The sequence below is a fragment of the Anoplophora glabripennis genome, unplaced genomic scaffold (assembly GCF_000390285.2).
Source record: "Anoplophora glabripennis isolate ALB-LARVAE unplaced genomic scaffold, Agla_2.0 scaffold1622, whole genome shotgun sequence".
Classification (NCBI taxonomy): Eukaryota; Metazoa; Arthropoda; class Insecta; order Coleoptera; family Cerambycidae; genus Anoplophora; species Anoplophora glabripennis.
Window position 1 is genome coordinate 17,022 of NW_019417719.1, and position 18,672 is coordinate 35,693.

An 18,672-nucleotide genomic window follows, 5' to 3' on the forward strand; every position below is an offset into this window, starting at 1 on the left:
AAAATTGTGGGACGTTATCGGATTATTTTATTATTTTTATATAATCTACTTTTAATTTTAAATAAAATTATTTTATTACGTTTTATATGTAGCTTTTGTAATTTTTTCATAAAAGAAAGCTTTAATAAGTGGCGTATTTCGCATTGTAAATATAGCAAAACAAAAGTAATGAAAACATTATTAGGGAAGTTGTGGGTCAGCCATCGAAAATGGTAAGAGGCATTGAAAATTAAATATAAAACATTTTGAAATTATTTAGCGTTCTCTAGTTTGGAAAAGAAAACTGGTAGAGTAAAGATTTGTATGATAAAAATTTAAATTTTCAAGTAAAACATTTATTTTTTATTTATTTCCAAGCTGAATGTTACATCCTTTATATACATATTTATTATTTTTATGTTTAGAGGTGTGTGGCGTTGTTTGATTAGGGAATTTTTATTATGTTTTATAAAATTTGTTGATAGTTGGATATTTTTGGCGAAAATATAAGATGAAGTGAAAAAAATGGGTATATGTGTTTGATCAGAAAATATTATATGTTTGATACTTATAAATATTAATGATTTTATAATTTGTGATGGATTTGTAAGTTGATGTGAAAGTGGTTTTGTACTTGAAAAATATTATAAAATTAGATAGGCATGAGAAGAAGAAAAAGTTATTTACGGTTAAATTAGTAATAGAAAAAAATAAAAATTGAAAATATTTATGGGGAAATTATGAAATGGGGGCGGTTAGGGAGTACAAAATAAATATGTTTTTAATTTTGTAGTTTGAAATGGAACATTTTGAAATAAGTTTTAAAGTTGAAGAGACAGCGTCATAAAATCGAATTATAATGTGAAATATTTAGAAAATTTTAATTGTTTTTATATAGAAGGATGTTATTTTTGAAACGGTTTTAAGAAAGAAAAATTTATGAACGTTCATGAATTAATTTTAATTTTGACATATCGTATGGTTTTCATTGAATAGTGTAATGTTGATTTAAAAGTGTTGAAAAATTAACAAATTAATTTTTTGTATTAAGATGTTAGCAAAATGAATTAACAGTGTAAATTGGCCAAATTACGGTTAGTAAAAAGAAATATAAAAAATTTAAAATTATGCATAAAAAATTACCATTTAAGATGAAATAAATTTAATAAACGGCTGTCTACAACGTCAGGGGGTTCTAAGAAAAATATTAGTTGTAAAGCTGAAGGAAAAAACAGAAAAAATTTCGTTGTGTCGGTAATTTGGCTGAAAGCGTGGAGGGGGTTATAAGGTAAGCAAAAAATACTTGTACTTACTTTTTGTAGTCTCGGATGCTTCTAATCTGTGTACGCTGATTTGGTGTGGTTTACCTTTTGGTAATCTTTTTGAAATACCGGAGCACTCACTTATAATAGGGATCGAGTAAGGTAGGAACGTAGCGAGATTAAAAGACAATGTATATATTTATTTATTAATATTCAGCTTCGAATGGTTGTAATTTATGAATTCTTTTTAGTCGAAGCGTTGCTTTGTATTTGTTAAGCGAAGTAATTGTTGATATTAGTTAATACGTAGGTGTTTGTGTATAAAAATCGTTGGATCGGTTTACACTTAGTTGCGCAAGACACTTTGATTTAAGGATCCGGAAATGGTAGAAATATTTTAAGTTACGAAGTAGACTTTATAGAAAACTAATAACTGCGGTGATTAAGACGGGTTAATTGCGCGACGACCGTACTTGTATTAACTGAGGTAGAACTGGAACTGATTACGTTGCGGATGTGAATGTTGGGAAGGGTGTGGAAGTATTCGGCATTTGGCGGGCGGTTCCGAAAGTGTCCGATGATCGGCCACGCCCCAAGAGTTGTTTTTAACCAGTCACGATCGTTTCCCCACTATGTGGTATGGTTTATACGCATTGATTGGAGACGTTAGGATTTTAATGATGTTAGTTTTTTCGGTATCTTGGTACGGGTTGGTACGGTGGAGTTTATTTGTATACATATATTGTTATATATTTATTTCAATTTATTTGTTGTCAAACGTGGACGTGGTGTTGGTTTGCGTTATACGTGGATTTATTATTAGTGTTAATTTAAGAAAAAATTGACAAAAGACATGAAAATATAGTGTACATTAGTTTGTATTTTTGTTGTAGGATGTTCAGTGAATTGTGATTAGATGAGGCGTCGTTGTTATCACAAGTTTTGTACATGGAAGTCCAGATGAGAGTGCGAGATGAGCGAATATAAAGTAAGTGATTTTTATTTAATTTGTATGTGTATTGTATAATTTTGAAATTTTGGGTTGAATTGTAACGATTGTATCGGTAGGTGCTGTTCTAGTGGAGTTATGAGTTGTTGCGAAAAATAGTGAATGTAATTCGAAAAATATGGGTGTGAGTACATTGGAATTAGAATTAAATTCTGAGAAAAAAGTTTTTTAATTAATGCGTAATGAGAAATAGCTATATTTAGAAATAAAAAATCAAGAGAAAGAAGGGGAGTTTGGGTGTGTTGGCTATAAAAAAAAAATAATGAAGATAGTTTCGATTTGTGGAATTGTAGCTTTATGATTAATATTTTTAATTTGATTTTAAAAATATGGTTTCGTGCTGTGGTTTTTATAGAAAATAATGTTTTTGTAGCATTAACAATTAATTGTGTAATTTAGATAGTTGAAGGAAAATGGCTGAGTTGGAAAAAAAATATTAATATGACGTTTTTTAAAGTAATGTAACTGTTAATTGATTAATGTTTTGTGGATTTGAACGTAGCAATTAAGGTTGGGTTGTAGAAGTTTATAAAAGTTAAAAAATTTGTTAATTAATAATTTCATGATTTCAACAAGTCAAGTTAAAAATAATTGTTTAAGTGGGCTGTGTTTTGAAGTGTGTAGGTGTCTTTATAATAAATTTAGATTTATTAAATTAAAATTGAAAATTAAAAAATTTATAATTATTTTGTTGTAAATTTTGTTTGGCGGTGAAGGGAAGATGTGAAAATCGCCATACGGAATCGTATTTTTAACTTCGAATAAAATTTTGAAATATTGTAGATCGAATTTTCGTTGTCGAAATTGATCAAATAGAGAAATTCTTTTATTTAGGATTCATTTTAAAATTTTAGTCCTTGATTTTTCTTTTTTCGCAGAAAACTCATAATTCGATTAGAGCATGCGTGTAAGTTTGAAATTTTATATCAGTTCAATCATTATGCAGTTTTAATTAGGAAATGAATGGTAGGGTAAAAATATGGTATATGAAATTTTTTAAATTGATTGAAAATGGTGAAAAGGAGTTAATTTAAAAAATAATTATAAATATAGTCTAATTGAGAAATTTTAAATGATGAAGTTGAATGATTTTCAAGCATGAATTGGGTAGTCTATGTTAGATTGGATGGTTTGAAAAATTTATATTTTTGATATCCTTAATATTTTAATATTTTTCAGTATCATTCAAAATATCTTTTTTGGCAAACTGTGATAATATTTTTATTGCTTGTTGAAAATATATAAAATTTTGAAAAAAAGTATTATGGTTTTCTGGTTATAACTTTCTTAATAATGGTTCAAATTAGTTTTCTTTTTAAAAAAATTTTCGTTTTTAGATGGTTTTTATAGCTAAAATTTGAAAAAAGATATTAGGTGTTTTTGGATCAGATTTTTGAGTTTGAAATTTTACATCGAAAATTTCAGTGTTTTTTGATGTTTGTGAAAATATTTTATTTTAAATTATTATTGTTTAAATGACGTTTAGGATCGGTTCGGTTGTGGGCCTTTCATAATTATAAATTTTGTTTAAAATTTTGAAAATTTAGAATAAATATTTTTTCTCAATAAATGATTAGAAGAACCGATTTATGTCATTGTATACTCATTTTAATAAATTTAAAATTTATTGTAATATTGTTTTATCATTAAGTGATGTTTAAAATCAATAAGTAAATGTTGTCTATTTATAAAAAATTATAACAAAAATTTTTATTTATTTTCGACCTTATTTCGAAAGTATTTTAAAAATTTTTTATCAATTCTATTAAGTCATATGAATATTGGTGTTCAATTTTCATTTAAGATACGATTTAGATGAAAAAAAATTGATTTGCGTTACAATGTAGTTAAACAAATTTAAAATGTCATTGAAATATTGTAAGGAATAAAATATTAGTTTGTAAATTAGAGTATTTATGTAAGAAATTTTCATTGTTGTTTGGAATGATGAAATGAAATTTTTGTGTTGTAGTTATTGATTAATTGATTTTAAAAATCAATTAATAATTAAGAAGTATTAAAATTTATTTGAAATAATTAAAAAAGCAAATGAAAATCGGTATTTATAATGGGTTATAGAGAACATAAGTATAATTTTTAATATTGAAATATCAAAATAAAAGTAATGGAAGGCCGATGACTGCATCTGTTTTAAAAGTTATTAAGACAATAGCACTTTCAAATAAAAAATGTTCACAAAAATTTAAAGAGACATGCATCTTTAAAAATACATTTTGAAAATTTAAAGTGAATTATTTTAATGAAAAACAGTTAATAATTTTGTTGAATTATTATTTGGAGAGGTTATCGAAATAGAAATATTTCAATAAAAGTAAAATTTTATTTGGATTATTACTAATAAAGTTATGGTTAAAAAGGTTTGATTTTGAAAATTTTAAATAATTTTGAAAAGTAATGAAAAACATTAAAATTTATTTGAAAAATTGTTTAGGGTGGTACAAAAAAATATTTAAAAATAAAGGAAAAAGAAAATTTGTTATTTTTAATATGTCTGATTTGGCATGGAATGTAGTGTATATAGGGTTGGGAATAAATTAGATGGTGGAATTTTTATTTAAAAAAATTAATAGTTGTTTCCAAAGTCTATATAACCATGTTCGGGAGTTGAGTTAAAGCAGATTTCATAATGTTTTTGTTATTTTCCTTTTTCGGTGTTAGTAGTGGGAAAAATGGTATTTACAAAAGTTTTATTTATGGAAAAAATATAAGAGCTGGGAATAAAACATAAGAGGGTAATTTTGTTTAAAATAAAAAAATATTAAAAGAATGTTTTTAGTAGTAGCGTACCAAATTTTTCTTCGAAAAATCTTACGGAACAATTTGTATCCACGTCACTGAGTAACTTATAAAGTCAATTTTTTTCATATTAGGGGATTATGAAATTAAGTTAAGGATAAAATTTCGTTCCATTATTTTATAATGTTTGAAAGTTATTGGAGAAAAAGTAAATTGTTTTAAATATTTTACTGCTCTGTAGCTTGGAAAATAAAACTCGTATAACATAACTTGATATGAGAAAACTGTATTTTTTAAATCAAAAAGTCCACCGTATAATTTATTTCCAATCTTGACGTTACATCCAGTATATGTACATTTCTATTTAAGAAAGTTTGCATGACACATATTGGAAAAAACTTTATGTACAAATGTTTTGAATTATTAGTTGTTTCTGCATGTCGTTAAATGCAAATAGTGGCTATGAGTTTAAGTATTTTGTCACGGATTAATGTTAAATTTGCATAAATTAATGTTTGGATGAAAAAAATATGATTGTAGAGAAGATATAGTTTTGAATCGAGTTTTTTGTTTTTTAAAGTCGATTTAAAATGGCGAATATGGTTGTAAAAAATTGGAAAGATGAAAAGAAATGGTATTTTAAAGATAATAAATAAAATGTTCCACCCATCGAAATTTTTTTCATGAGAAAGGTGTAGGTTTTGAAAAAGATCTGTCTATTTTTTTTTTTTTAAGTATTGATTGTTATGTTACTTTTTGATATATATTAAAAAAACCATTCAAAATTTTTTGATTTCTCTTTTATAATTTGTTTATATTTATGATTCTATATTTGCTATTTACTGTAAGTATTGTGTGTGACAATTGAAAAAAGTTCATTTTTCAAAATTAGAAAAATATTAATTTTTTGAGATGTATTGATATTTTGAAAAAAAAAAAGACTTCGAAAATTGGTTAATTTGTTTTAGTGAATATAGTCCTACAGTGAACATTATTTGCTTTATATTGTTTGGAAAGAGTTATAGTATCATGCGGTTGAAAAATGTTTAATTGATTAATTTTAAGGATCAAAACAATTTTTGAAAAAGTTCCACTTTATTTGGCTATGTTTTTTTTAAATAACAAAGATATTTAAAGAAAGTGCCGATATAATTTCATGAATAAAAAAATTAATTTTTTTTATACGATTTTTTGAAGTTGACAATTTTTTTATTTTAAAATGTATTTTATTATTTAGTTTTGTTTAAATAGAAGTACATGAAATTCATTTTTGTTAAGGGTATGGCTGTAAAATGTTAAGTGTGTTGGTAACATTTTTTTTTAAGAAAAAAATTATTTGGTCTTCAGAATACTTTTGTATCATCGTAGAAAAATAAATTATTTTTATTGTGTCAAAAAATATCAGTTGTAAATTTTTTTAAGTTATTTTCATAAAACAAAAATTGAAATAGTCATTTTAAAAAAATTCCCAAAAAAAGTTCAACATTTTCAGTTATTATTTGATTATTAAAATTAATAAAATTGTTTACATTTTGTAACAGCATCATACTGTGATTTTTTATGAAGAAAATAAACTGAAAAGTGTTACTGTAAGGCTATTTGCAGATAACATTTAGTCTATTTTCGAGAGAATCTCTTTTTTAAAAAAATTGTTATAATTGGAATCAAATTTTAATAATTTTCTATTTTTAAACAATTTACTTTTTTGGCTTGTTGGTAGATATTGTAACAGAACATAGCGAGTACGGGAATGTAGATGTAAAGGAGTTATAGAAGAAGGGAAAAGAGAAAATTTTTTACGGTTTTTTCGATAAATTTCGAGAAGGAATAAAGTAATTGATAATTATTAAAAATGATTCGATAGATCTTTTTAAAATCTCTAATTTTCTTATTTAAAATTTTGTCATCGGTTGTAAATTTTTTTAGTTATTTTGGAAAAAATAATTTTTTCAAATTTGCGATTTTTTAAATCGTTTTCGCTAAATTGGATCGAGTTCAATGAATAAGAAGTTCTATTAAACAGTTTATTTTCCATATGGTCATTATAGGGTGGGTAAAAAAAATATACAATTTTATTGAACTTTGTACTGTGTAAAATAGGTTGTTCAAAATATTTTGACAATTCTTTGCAAAAATGAGTTCTTCATTTTAATAGGAAGGTTTTCCGCTTTACAGTTTTTTATTGTTCTGTCAGTATTAGAAAAAAAATTCATATCTTTCTATCAATTGTTTGTTAAAAATATTTATTCGTGTATGTTTGTAGGAAATTGAATGTTCTAAAAAAATTGTATTTTATAATAAATTTGTAAACGTCAGGGTTTAAAATAAATTGATTGTTGAAGTTTTAATGTTTAAAGACAAAGTTCTGTTTTGCATTTCAATTTTATAACTTGTTAACAAAAAATCATTATGATATGCACAATTTATAGTTTTGTTTGAAATTAAGTGCTCTACAAAAGTGGTCTTATGATTATTCGATTAAATGAAGTGGATAAAAGATATTTATTGTCAAATTTCAATGTAGGCCAATTTTAATAGTTTTTATTATTACTTTATTTCAAATTTTTTTTTTATAAAATATATAGAAAATTTTTTCTTGTAGCTTTATGTAAACAAAGTGTAAAACATTCAATTCACCAAGATATTGAATTGTGGAAAAAATCAGATTCAACTAGTGGTGCTCTTAATGTAGTCGAAACATTTCTTCGCTATTATATTCAATGGTTAAAATTACAAGTTTAAAAAAAAAAGTCGCCACGAAATGAAAATGTTTACAATTTTATAACTCACTTGGTAATTAAAAAAAAAAATTTTTTAAAAATAAATTGAATAATATTTTTTAAGGTGAATACTGTTTATAATATAATTTTAATAAAAACGTAATTTTTTTAATAATTTAAAATTATTGATTTTTGCTTGGAAAAAATGTACGAGTTTATTTTCTATGTAATGAAAAATGTTTACGTGTAAAAGATAATTAGAAAAATAGTTTCAAACATTTCTTTATTCTTAGAAATTTTAATTTTATTGAAGTATAAAATATATCGAAATTTTCAGAATTATTTATCAAAAACTGTGAAAATTGGCGTGCATTGAAGTTTGACGATGAATATTTTTTAAAGGTTTTATTTTATCGACTAATCAGAAGAGATAATTTTTGTAGAGCAGTTTAATTTTCTAAAAAACTATAAATGACGCACTTCATAATGATTTTTTGTTATGGACTTATAAAATTTATAAGTATATCTGAAATTTGTCGTAAAATAATCGGACTTCAACCTTAAATATCTTTCAAACTGTGAGGTTTACGAAGAAATTGTAACAGACTTGTTTTGTAGAGCGTTCAATTTCCTACAAGTATATGAGGAGAGAAATGTTAAATTAAAAGTTGATTGAGATATATAATTTTTTATTTCTAAAACTGATTAAAAAAAGGACAACTGTAAAGGGTGGGACCTTATTCTTAAAATGAAGAGGTCAAATTTGGAGAGAAATTTTGAGAGGTGTTTGGCAATTTCTCAGTCTAAAGTAAAAAAATATTGTGGATTTCTTTTAGCCCATTATACAGGGTGATTCATTTTCTAGGTCTGACATCAACTTTCGTTTTTTAAATGGAAATATACATTTTTTATATTTTTATGGGATTGTATATTAAAAATAAAGGGTACTTTCTGTGCAATAGTTCTATTTAAATATTGAGTTTTTTAGATGTCTCGTTTGAAAGGTTTTTCTTCTTGAAATTGGTTGTTTATATTTTCTGATACTGACAGGTTATACTAATAGCTACTAAGTCAATTTTTTATCAGATGTTTAGTAGGATTGAGTCTTTCTAATCATGCTTCAAAAACTTGTTTGCGTTATACAGTGTGATCAAAATTTCTCAATGTTGTCAATTGAAGAATTGGAAAATTTTGAAATTTTTCAAGAAGAGTCATCTTTACTTAATATTTGATAAAAATATGGGATTACTAGCTGTAACTATAATTTGTCAGGATCAGAAAATGGAAGCAGTGAATATTGACTAGAAAAACCCATTAAGCGAGATATCCTAAAAACTGTGAATATTTGGAAATAAGTATTTTACAGAAAGTAGTCATTATTTTTTATGTAGAATTCGAAAAAAATTGAAAAAGTTAATGTCATCATTTAAAAAATTAAAGTTGTTGTCTGGCCAGGAAAAGTGGAATATCCTGTATAGTTGCATATCTTTTTAATATGTATATTGTGAGGAATTTGGCAACATAGGAAGGAAAAAAGAAAAATTTATATATTCTTCATTTTAATATAGATATTGCACGTATCCGCATAAGTGGGATACGCTGTATATGTGTACAGTGGTATTCAAGAAAGTTTGCGTAAAACCTATGTAAAAAAAGTTTTATGTATAAGTTTCTTTGATTGTAAGTTGTTTTTGTATGTTGTCAAATGAAGAGAAACCGCCTATTGATCTTAAGAAAACGTAGGCATGTTATATAGGAGGGGTAGATGAAAATTCCAAATGTGTTTAAGAGGAAAGTAGTTTAATTTTTTATTTTGGAGGAGAATGTTATAAAGTCAAGTTATTTCTGTCAAAAATATTACCTGGAAAAAGTTAAATGGCAAAGTTGTAGTTAATAAGATGTATAATTTTTTTATTTACATATTTTCACATAATTTCAAAATTTCTGTGACAAATTTAAAAAATTGAATACTGAACAAAAAACTAATTTTGGGTCAAATAATGAGATTTGTTCATTATTTCCGTATAATTCAATGTTGTAATCAGTTTTTCAATATATATTTAATTTAAATAAATGGTTAATAGGAACGGAAAAATTTATTCTTGTAATATTTAATTCTTTGGCATTTTTAGAATGTTTTTCAACGGTGATTATAAATTTTTTTGTCAACAAAAAGTATATGTTAAAACGAAAAAAATTATTATCGGTACAACTGTGTATGATGATATTTTCAAGTAGAACTTTTCTTTGAAAAAAAAAAGTTTCAGATACAAAAAAAAATAAATCAGACATTTCTTCATTCTTTATTATAAAAAAATTGAGGTTATCGAAGATAGAGAAAGGTAAAATTTGAATAAGTTTCGTCAAAATTCAATTATTTTTGCGGAAATGAGAAAGAAATGAAAAGTTTCAACCTTTCGGCGCTTTTGGTTATGCATAATTATTAATTTCGTTTATCATAATCTTTACTATTTTCATTTATAAAAGTCCAGGTTATAAATTTCTTTATATTCTCTTTAAATGAGTTATATTCATCGGTCTATACATAATGTTATATATACAGTTAATTTTTTATTGTTATTCGGATGGAATGTTTATATAAAATTTTAGATCAATCGGTTGAAAATATCTGTTTGAAAATTGAGTTTGACGCTTTAGAAGTCCGCTATATTAGTCTACTCGAGAAGTTAGTTTTTTGCGAAAAACATTTAATGAAATCCTAAAAATATGGTTGTTAGTACATTGGATTTGGAATTAAAATCTGAGAAATTCGTATTTTTAAATTTATTCGTAATTAAAAATAGCAATTGTTATAAATAAAAAAGGAAGAGAAAAAAAGGTAGCTTTCGATTTTTAGCTATAACTAAAAAAATATTGAAGATAGCCGAAATTAAAAAAAAGATCTTGAAAGAGGAGAAAATTTAAGGAAAATAACTGTTGATTTATGGAATTGTAGCTTTATTATTTACAATTTTAATTTGATTTTAAAACTATTGTTTCGTGCGGTGGGATCCACACAAAATAATTTTTTTATAGGATTCAATATTATTTTAAAAATCTAAATAAATTATACTGTCGTGTAGACATTTCAGGGAATACACCTCAGTTGGAAAATAAATTTTCATTTGACTTTTGTTAAAGTTATTCAAGTGTTCATTAACTCAGTTTTTGTGTATATTATTTTTCATAAAAGTTTTTGTGAAAGTGTAAATAAAGTATGTATAAAGTTTTTATTTCCGGGAGGTCTTTTTTATACAAAATAAGCAATATTTTGCTGTTAAAGTTTTTAAAGGTTTATTTATGTGTTCATAAATATTTTTGAAAGTTAACAAAAAATGCAAAATTCGAGAAATGTTCTAAAAAATTATTATTTTACTAAATGTTTAATTTTATTTGTTTTTCTATTAATATATTGCATTTATAAGCTTAGTTAAAAATATTTTTAATGTTATTTGTTTATGAATTTTTTATAAACAAATGGACAAGTTTCATAAATTTGAAAAATTTTATTTGCCATTTTATTGTTCTGGTAAAATAATGATTTGAAAAAAAAAATTTTTTTAAATAAATTATTTTAATGTTTATTTAATTTATTTATGTCATTTAAAATAATTTTGTAAAAAAATTTTTTTTTAATCAATTGCTATTTTTAATATAATTACAAAAACAAATTGTTTTTATTGAAATTTTCATTAATTTTATAAAGAATTTGTTATAATCAAATTTTGATTTTTATTTAATTTTTTTTTCGTAACCAAAATAAATTATAAATGTAGATATATGCGTGAAAATGTTAAATAATTCTTTTTCTAATTGTTATTGCATTTTGATTATTTTATCACATCAAACTTGAAATGGTCACCAATTTTATGAATTTATCAATTGTTATAACTTCTAAACTATTGATGATACGGGCTTTGGAATTGAGGTAGATCTTTTACACAATTTATTGATTTATAACATTAATTTCTTTACCTGCTTCATATCTACAAGGGTTCTATTTTTACAAATTTTTGTTTATAAAAAAATACATTATCTAATTATTTAAATGACTAAAATCTTTAAATCATTGAAGTTAGGGTTACGAAAAATAAATTTAATGAAAATTAGAGTTTCTTTATAACAAAATATTTATAAAATAAATAGTGAAAATTTGAATACAACAATTTTCTTTTTGTCATGATATTGATAATAGTAAATGAAAAAAAAATTTATATCTTAAAAAATTATGTACGGTAAATAAATAAATAAAATCATTATTTTTACATTTTTTTATAAAATCTGGGATTTTGCATTTTTTGTTAACTTTAAAAAATCATTATGAATAAATAACACAATATTTATAAACTTTAACAGCGGAATGTTCCTTATTATGTATAAAAAAAGACCTCCCATAAATAAAAAATGTAGACATATATTAGTTAAACTTTTACAACAGATAATATGAAACATTAAGTTCACGAAAAATTTGTTAATTAATAAATGTTTGTAAAAATAGTATAAATTATGTATTAACAGACTCGGGTCGATAATTTTTTAAATTAAAAAAAGTTATAGAATTAAACCCATTGTAAGAGGAAGGGAATATAACAGAAATTAAAGGAAAAATCATTTATGGGCGATCTGTGGTTGGGAAGGGGAAGGGGGTGAGTATTTAAGGAAAAGAAATGGTTTTTCTTGATGTTTGGAAAAATTACAAGTTTTATGGAAAAAAGTTAAATGGCAAAGTTGTAGGTAATAAAAAGATGTACAATTTTTGTATTTATACTTTTTTACAGATTCTAAAAATTTATGTTAAAAATTCAAATAACCAAGTTTTTCATTTTTTATTTTACTCTTTTTTACAAAAAATGAATTTTTTTCAGGAAATATGTTCAACACTTATCTATTTTAGTTACAAACACGTAATTTTATATGATTTGAAATATGAATCATTTTACTTTGTTTTTCCTTAAAATAGAAAAAGCATCGTAATTTTCAATCGAAAATTGTCATGTCAAAATATCTACTGTTGTAAAAACGTCGGTGGACTTTTTCATTCTTGAAATGTCTACTTTCTGATGGTGGATAAAATTAATATATTACTATGACAATTTTTTTGATGAAACGAAAGAAGATTTTACAACTTTTTAAAAATATTGAAGATGTATTATTTAAATATTAACTTTATTAACTTATTTGCTTGTTCATTATAAAACTGTATTTCGACTTGTAATTTTTTTTTTATGAATGTAACAATTTTAAGAAATAGTTGAAAATGGTATATGATTACAAACAAATTTCGGATTCTACTTTTTTTCGATATTTTCCATTTCCTGAGAAAACACTATAGTAATGTATACATTTTTTTACACCAGTACAAAGTAGATATTTCAACGAAGAAAAAGTTCACTGACGCTTTTAAAAAACCAGATATTTTCACTTGAAAATTTTCGATTGAAAATTACGGTGTTGTTTCGAAATTAATTAAAAAGCTGAAAAAATCTTTATTTCAATTCAAAAAAATTACGGTGTGTTTGGGAAATAAATAGGTATTTACTAAATTTCGTTAAAAAACAATCTTTTATGTTAAAGAAAAATAAAAAACTAAAAATTTGTTTATTTTACTTTTTCACATACATTTTCCGGTTATGTCAAAAAGTTGTAAATACTATAGTTGTAGATCTTTATATTACGTACAAGTTTGCTATTTACATTTTTTTAATAAGATTTGTAGTATTTACGGAAATGAAGGGAAACTGTTTTTTACTTTTAGAAACTCGCCTGCTTCTTTTTCTCCACCATACATTGTCTGTAAATTGTCTTTCCTTTTATTTCGGACTTTTTCACCGCAACTTTTTCACCGGACTGTTTCACTGGATTATTTTACCGGACATTTTTACTGGACTATTTCATCGGACTTTTTTACTGGACTATTTTCCTGGGCCTCTTCTCGCATTTTTTTCTCGTAATTTTTTCTTGGACTTTATCCTATATTCTTTTTTATTTATTTACAAAGCATGATTGCATTTTTGCACGAATGCCAATGGTGTATGTAGAAATATTGGGATGGATTATCTCACAAAATGCATTTTAATTTGATTTGTTTTTTTTAATATATTGTTTAAGAGTGTAATAGTCATAAAAAAAAATTATTAAATGTTTCTAATTGCACCATTTTATTTTGGAAAATAAGGATACTTTTAATTACGCTTATGTAAATATTTTTTGGAGAAAATAACGGGCAACAAGCTCAAACATTTCTGATTTATTTTAAATCACTTTGTATATATTATTTGGTATTTCTGTTATTATTATTATACAATTATATACGTTGAATTTTTTTGTAGTAGTAATGTATATTTATTAAAAAAATTTTAATTTTTTAATTTTTTCCAGATTACAATGATGCCTCGTGCTTTCTGACTTCCTATACATGTTAAGAACGAAACTTCGGGCTGCGATAGCAATTATGGAGGTTGCAGAAAAATTTAAGGTTAGGCTTTTAAATAAATTATCGTTTATGTAAAGGTTAAATTTATTTCATTTTGTGATTAACATGTATGCGATCATGAAAGGGTTTATTTCATTTCATGACAATTTTATTATTTTATCGTAATTGAAATTTGTAGATTTCGAAAATTTTTTATAATTATCCATTATATTAATGTTTCAATTTCAGTATCACTTTTCGTTTTTCATACAAGTTGTTTAAAGTGGAAGTTTTTATATTTCTTTTCAATAAATAAGAAAGAAATATATATTTTAGGTTTATATTAGAGATACAGGTTGTCCCAATTTAGGTTTGCGTGTATTTGAAATGGACACAAAATTTCAATTGTTACAAAAATATATTTTTCATAACAATTTTTGCTTTTTCAGAAATCCTTGCCAAGATAGTAGTTTGTTCAATTTAATGTATAGGGCGTTTAAAAATTTGGAAAAGACAAAAACAGTGAAGAGGAAAGTACCTTCAATTTTAATGCTACGTGAAAAAGTAATGGGGAACAATTTTTTGGAATTAAATATCTTTAAATATGAAAGTATGGCCTTCTACTTAATATTCGACATTCTGGGAATTTCTAGGACTCTACATATTTTTTAATACTTTAGGAGAAGTCGTTCTAATAAAAAAATTTTGTTTTATTGAAAAACAGATAGACATGTTTGCATATTAATAATTAATTTTTTTATTCAGAGGGATCAATAAGTTTTTCTCCGAAAGGATTAAAAAATAAGTAGTCTTACAAAATTTCAGAATGTTGAGTATTAACTAGAGGTCCATGATTTCATATTTAAATATAAAATTTAATTTCAAGCAAGTTTTCCCCATTACTTTTTCACGTAGCGTTAAGATTTAAGGTATTTTACTTTTTACTGTTTTTGCGTTTTCCAAATTTTTGAATGCCCTGCACATTCAATTGAATAAATTACTATTTTGTTAAGGGTTTCTGGACAAGCAAAAATTTGTATGAAGAATGATTTCTATTTACTATTGAAATTTTGTGTCCATTTCAGGTATAGGTAACTCGAATTGGGGACACCTTGTATATTCATTATATCTATTTTATTCGACAATATCTATGAAATCGTGGAGGTGTATTTCCGAAGATATAACCTTTTTCGGTGGAAGTTATTCAAAGAATTACTTCGTTCGTGAAATTATTTTCCAATTTGAATTTATTAATTTAAAATAATTTTTTTCTACAAAACTGTTAAAAGTGGCCTTATTAATTGTCATTTTTACCATCCAAGATGACTATTAAAATTCATTTTTAATAGTTTTGTAGAAAAAATAGTGTATGAAATACGTGTTAAGTGATTTTATTTTGTTTGTGAAGTTAAAAGACTCGTTGCGTTCGTTTTTTCATCATCGTATTTACATAATAAAATCGTACTTTTAACACGTACATCATAAATGGCTATTATTTTATTTACATATCACTTTTCTTTGTATTTCAAATTTTATCGGAAATAAAGTAGGTACTCATATCATTTTTCTTTTTCAGGAATTCCGCGTCTGCATAGGGATCTGCTAGTAGACAATGATTACGACCAGGCTCAACAATCGTATATTTTATCGTTTTTGATAGTCGTATAGATAGATTCGTTTTGTTCGAAATTCTATGTATAGGGCGGTGTATCCAGTACTATTGACTTTTAATTTTGTTCACTGTATATGAAATTTGGAAATGTCATTTTATTTAGAATTGTATTTTGTAGGTTTCATTATTTTCAATAAAGAATACAACTGGAACGAGTCACTATACACTATTTTACTAGAACAAAAGTTTATAAGAATAGCGTGTGGTGGCTAGTTTCCGTGTCGTAAACAGAAGTCAACTTTTTATTTTTTCCTAAAATTAAAATAAAATAAGTGAAAACAGGGGAAAAAAAATAAATTATGGTCTAAAGAAAAATTGATGGAAAAGAAAATAAAATAGAACGAAGTAAAAAATATATAAAAAAGAAAATAAATAAATTTAAAAAGAAAATAACATTATTTGTCACATTCAAATAATGGAGAAAAACAATGATATTTCCTGGGGCAAACAGTAATGAATATACAATTTATAGAGAAAAGAAAAAATATTACAAATCAGATTGGTAAAAAAAATTCAAAGAAAAAAATTATTTCAATGAAATTGAAATAATGGACAAAAATGCATCTCCTTGGGAAAATTATCAATAAAAGTAATTTTTATACAAAAATAAAGGAAAAAAATATACAAATTAGATGGATTATATAAAAAATATAAGAGAAAAGAAGTTATTCAATGAAATTGAAATAATGGAGAAAAATAATATATCCTTGGGAAAATTATTAATAAAACTAGTTCATTTACAAAAATGAACAAAAAAAATATTACAAAGGAGATGGACAAAAAAATTAAATAAATAAGAAAACTAGTCATTTAATGAAATTCAAAAAATGGAGAAAAATAATACATCTTGGGAAAATTATTAATAAAAATAGTTTTTATAGAAAAATAAAGGAAAAAAGAAATACAAACCAGATGGATATAAAAAAAAATATTAAAAAAAGAAAATAAGTAATTAAATGAAATTGAAAAAACTATTCATAAAAATATTTTTTATAGAAAAATAAAGACAAAAAATATCGCAATGCAACAAAAATGTTACAAAATAAGAAATGCATCACATTTCAATAATGTAGAAAAATAATTATATCTTCTTGGGAAAATGATTAATAAAAATAGTTTATATACAAAAATAGTGAAAAAAAATATTATCAAGGAGATGGATAAAAAAATTATAAAAAAAAGAAAATGTCATTAAATGAAATTGAAAAAATGGAGAAAAAGAATATATCCTTGTGAAATAATTAAAAAAAAAATTTTTATTCAACAATTAAGAAAAAAAATTACAATGAAATGGCCATATAAAAACAGTAAAAATATATAAGTATTACATGAAATTGAAAAAATTGAGAAAAAGAATACATCTCCTTGGGCATACAATTAATAAAAATATTTTCGATAGAAAATTAAAGAAAAAAAATATTACAATGCAGATGGATATTAAGAAATTTTAAAAGAAAATAAGTAATAAATTACATTTAAATAATGTATAAAAATAATTATATCTTCTTGGGAAAATGATTAATAAAAATAGTTTTCATGAAAAAATTATAGGAAAAAAATATTACAAATCAGATGGGAAAAAAAATTTTTTAAAAAATTACTCTTTAAATGAAATTGAAATAATCGAGAAAAGTAATTACATCTCTTTTGAATTAATGATTTAAAAAATTGTGTTTACGAAAAAATAAAATGAAAAAAATATGACAAATCAAATGGATATAAGAGAAATAGGAAACAGAAGGTAAGTAATAATGAAAGTACTATGTACTTTTATTATTATCTTTCAAGGGAGAAAAATAATTATATCTTCTTGGGAAAATTATTGAAACAAATATTTTCTATAGAAAAATAATCAAGAAAAAAAATTTTACAGTGCAGATGGGCAAAAGAATATTAAAAAAATATTAGTTAAATCACATTCAAATAATGGAGAAAAAGAATTACATCTCCTTGGGAAAATGATTAATAAAAGTAGTTTTTATAAAAAAATTAAAAGAAAATAATTAGAGATGGATAAAAAAATATATTTAAATACAAAAAGTCATTAAATAATATTTAAATAATGGAGAAAAAGAATTACATCTCTTTTGAATTAATGATTTAAAACATTGTGTTTACGAATAAATAAAAGGAAAAAAATATTACAAGTTAAATGGATATAAGAGAAATAGGAAAAAGAAGGTAAGTAATAAAGAAAGTGCATACAAAGAAGGGAGAAAAAAAATTATATCTTCTTGGGAAAATTATTGATATCAATGTTTTCTATAGAAAAATAATCAAGTAAAAAAATTGTACAGTGCAGATGGATAAAAAAATATAAAAAAAAAATTAGTAATTAAATCACCTTAAAATAATGCAGAAAAAGAATTACATCTCCTTGGGAAAATGATGAATAAAAATTGTTTTTATTATAAAATTAAAAGAAAATAATTAGAGATGGATAAAAAAATATATTAAAATAAAAAAAGTCATTAAATAATATTTAAATAATGGAGAAAAAGAATTACATCTCTTTTGAATTAATGATTTAAAACATTGTGTTTACGAATAAATAAAAGGAAAAAAATATTACAAGTTAAATGGATATAAGAGAAATAGGAAAAAGAAGGTAAGTAATAAAGAAAGTGCATACAAAGAAGGGAGAAAAAAAATTATATCTTCTTGGGAAAATTATTGATATCAATGTTTTCTATAGAAAAATAATCAAGTAAAAAAATTGTACAGTGCAGATGGATAAAAAAATATAAAAAAAAAATTAGTAATTAAATCACCTTAAAATAATGCAGAAAAAGAATTACATCTCCTTGGGAAAATGATGAATAAAAATTGTTTTTATTATAAAATTAAAAGAAAATAATTAG

At 23.6% G+C, this 18,672-nt stretch overlaps 1 long non-coding RNA gene across 1 annotated transcript; it reads left to right on the plus strand.

The window, feature by feature from the left end:
* The first annotated feature begins 1,958 nt into the window (after positions 1-1,958).
* Positions 1,959-16,000, plus strand: LOC111691279. Its single transcript, XR_001964715.2, has 3 exons — positions 1,959-2,229; positions 14,106-14,202; positions 15,716-16,000. It is a non-coding gene; the product is annotated as an uncharacterized LOC111691279 (long non-coding RNA).
* The last annotated feature ends 2,672 nt before the right edge of the window (positions 16,001-18,672 follow it).